This window comes from Penaeus monodon, unplaced genomic scaffold (assembly GCF_015228065.2).
Source record: "Penaeus monodon isolate SGIC_2016 unplaced genomic scaffold, NSTDA_Pmon_1 PmonScaffold_1045, whole genome shotgun sequence".
Classification (NCBI taxonomy): domain Eukaryota; kingdom Metazoa; phylum Arthropoda; class Malacostraca; order Decapoda; family Penaeidae; genus Penaeus; species Penaeus monodon.
Window position 1 is genome coordinate 3,549 of NW_023639104.1, and position 3,952 is coordinate 7,500.

Genomic DNA, 3,952 nt, shown 5'->3' on the forward strand with positions numbered 1-3,952 from the left:
TTTTCACTGTGTATACAAATAATATTTATATTCAGAACAATGTCCTTCCTTAATAATAAAAATCTATCTATAAATTTACATAATGCGATACTAAGTATATAAAGTATATTACCCTTTATAGCATCACAATTATTCTCGGCAATGTCACACCGTTTCTGAGACACCGAATAGAAACCAAGAACACCATTTGCTGAACTTCCCTTTAAACTAAAATTGTATTTACCTGCAACCTCTGGCGGGACTCGAACCCGCAATCCCTGGCTTAGGAGGCCAAAGCTTTATCCATTGGGCCACAGAGGCAATTAATATAATATAATTGAAATAAAATATCTCTCTGGACAGCCATTACAACGACGCACGTAAAAAAAAAAAAAAAAAAAAAAACAATAGCGTGTGGATGATAAAAAAGTTGACTAACATGGTTTCTATTGGAGCAATATGTAATTTTATCAGTGGCACACAATGAATTTTTGTACTGATGAATGTTCAATATTCAATGTTCAATCACTGTCTTTCTGTATCTTTTCTGTAGCGTTACGCCCATATGGACTAGCGTGCTTACTTCCACAAAAGTATGACGCCTACAGTATATTCCTTTTCTACACAAATGTTTACTTTTACCGACGAGAGGGATTGACTTTCTCTATTGCCTTCTTCAGAACAAGTAACAAATCTAGGAAAAACATGCTTTTCATATTGTCCAGGATATACATATAAATATGATTATATATATATATATATATATATATATATATATATATATATATATATATATATATATATATATGTGTGTGTGTGTGTGTGTGTGTGTGTGTGTGTGTGTGTGTGTGTGTGTGTGTGTGTGTAGCCATAGCTATGTACATATTAATACATACTCATGTATGTATGTATTTATATATATGTAAACACACATACATATTGTGTATATACATATATTTATATATATACATATGTCTACATATGTACACACCACATACACACACACACACACACACACAAACACACACACACACACACACATATATATATATATATATATTATATATATATATATATATATATATATATATATATACTATTTTTTTTTTTTTTTTTTTTTTTTTTTTTTTTTTTTTAACGGTAGGTTTATGTTTGAGCCGCCGTGGTCACAGCATGATACTTAATTGTAGTTTTCATGTTGTGATGCTCTTGGAGTGAGTACGTGGTAGGGTCCCCAGTTCCTTTCCACGGAGAGTGCCGGTGTTACCTTATCATCATCAATAACGGTATGCTCATGTTTGAGCAGCCGTGGACCTCTCCACCATCCTTCGCCACTAAACTCGATCTTACGCTTTTCTTTCCACTTGTACCATCGACAGCCCGCAAATATCTTTGATATTGTCGCTCAGTCTTGTCTTCGGTTTGCCTCTTCCTCTGTTTCCTATCACCATCCCTGTCAGCAAGTTTTTCTCAATACTTTTACTTCTCATTACATGACCAATAAACTTTAATTTCCTCTTGTTCAAGATGTCCAACAGTCGGTCTTTACAATTTATTTTTCTCAGCACTTCATCATTCGTCTTCTTCTCTGTCCAGCTATTATGCAGTACTCGTCTGTAACACCACATTTCAAACTATTGATCTTTTTCTTGTCTATCTACTTCAACACCCAACACTCAGAACCATATGATGCAATTGGGAAAACTAATGAGTTCAATAACCTCAGCTTTGTCTGTAAGGTAATGCTTCGGTCTTTCCAGATGTTATTGAGAGCAATTGTGGCGTTTTTGGCAATGGTAATTCTTCTTTTTATCTCTGGTGATCATCATATGTATTAGTTAAAACAGCTCCAAGATAAGTAAACTCTTTCACATTTTCCACAGTCATACCATTGATTGTAACATGTTCATCATTGTTCATTGCCGGTTATCTTTGAATCTTCATGATCTTAGTTTTCTTGGCATTAAGAAACAAGCCAGCCTTTTCGCTTGCTTCTCTAACTTTATCTAGTAGTTGTTGTAGTTCAGTGATACTGCTGGCAATCAAAACTATATCATCGGCGTACCTCAGATTTGATATTTTTGTATCCTCCAACATCCACAGTTCCTTCAAAATTCTCTAGAGCACCTCTCATAATTGTTTTCAAATATATATTAAAGAGGTGTGGAGACAGAATGCAACCCTGTCGTACTCCTTGTTTGACTTCGAACCATTCTGTTAACCCATAAGTGGTTCTTACAGCTGCTTGTTGTTAGTCATACAAGGCTTTTATTAGTTGGATGATGTGTTTTGGAAACTTCATATCGTACATGTTATTCCAGAGGATATCATGATCAACAGTATCAAAAGCTTTCACATAATCGATGAAACACAGGTATAGGTATTTTTGATGTTCTCTGTTTTTCTCTATGATCAATTTTAAATTTAGAATCTGGTTTCTGGTACCCTTTCTAGGGCGAAAACCTGCTTGTTCGTCTGCAATTTCCTCTCTTAACTTCAACTTCATTCTTTCAGCAATAATTTTCAACAAAATTTTGCTGCTGTGACTTATTAATGCAATTGTCCTATTATTGTTGCATTGGAGTGCGTCACCTTTTTTAGGTATGGGAGTAAAGACTGATTTTACCCAGTCTTCTGGCCATTTTCTTTCATTCCATATTTTTGTACAGAGTTTGTAGAAGAAGTATTCAACACTTTCACCAGCATTCTTAATTAGTTCTGCTGTTATTTCATCTATTCCGGGGCTCTTGTTATTCTTTACTTCTTTTATGGCTTTTATAACTTCGTCCAGCAGTGGCTGTGGTTCATCCTCGCTGTCATTGAGTCTAATTAATGTTGTTGTTTGATCTTTATTCTTTTTGTATAAGTTGGAACAATATTGATTCCATCTAACTTTGACTTCTTTTCCATCACATAAAACAAGTCCATCTTCACTTTTGATAGTGTCCATTGTAGGTTTAAATTTTCGTGTGATGTTTCGTACTCCTTGGTAGAGTTCTTTAGTTGTCTTATTGATAGAACAGTTTTCAATTCTCTGGCAATGTTCATTTAAATATTTTTCCTTATCTTGTCGCAATAATCTTTGAATTTTTGTATTTTGTTTTTTGTAAATTACTTTTTCAACCGGATTATTGATACCTTTTTATTTTAGGCATCTTTTTGTTTCAATTTCACTTAGTGTTTTTTCAGATATCCAGGGGGAATTTGTCTTTTTCTTTTTGGCGATAGTTTCTTAAGCAGTGCTCAGCAGGAGTTCTTTTCCTTCTTCCCATAACTCATTTGGTGTTTTGTCATCTTCACACTGATTGAGTATTTCAAATTTGTTTGACACTAATTCTGTAATTGTTATCAAGAGTTTTGTAGTCGAGCTTTAGAGGTGGTGTTGGACGCTCCATCTTTTTGAGTCTTATTTTAAAGTCGATAGTTAGTAGTTGGTGGTCACTGTTGCAGTCGGCACCAGGTCTTGTTTTGGCATTTTTTATGCAACTTTTTCATTTTTGGTTCAGCACAATGTAGTCAATTTGGTTGCATGTTCTTTTGTCTGGTGAAAACCACGTGTACAAGTGTCTTGGGTGGTGTTGGAACAATGTATTGGCTATAACTAAATTATTTATACTACAGAATTCAATAAAATCTTTACCTCTTTCATTTATATCTCCAAGGCCGAATTTTCCATAGGTGTAATTTTTTAGATTATTTTTTCCTACTTTGGCGTTGAGGTCCTCCATGATTATTTTTACATCTCTGTTAGGGATTGTGTCTAAAGTATCTTGGAGAGAGTTATAAAAAAAATCAATTTCTTCATCACTTGCAATATTGGTTGGTGCGTAGCATTGTATAATTCTAATATTATGAGGTTTTGCTTGTATTCTGACTTTTAAAATGCGATCATTTATTGGGCTGTACCCAATTAGTGCATTTGCAGTTTTTTTCGTGAGAATCATAGCAACTCCGTGACTATAATTTCCTTCTT

At 34.1% G+C, this 3,952-nt stretch overlaps 1 non-coding gene across 1 annotated transcript; it reads right to left on the bottom strand.

Annotated features, from left to right (window-relative positions):
- Positions 1-227: 227 nt before the first annotated feature.
- Positions 228-300, bottom strand: Trnar-ccu. Its single transcript has one exon. It is a non-coding gene; the product is annotated as a tRNA-Arg (tRNA).
- Positions 301-3,952: the final 3,652 nt, after the last annotated feature.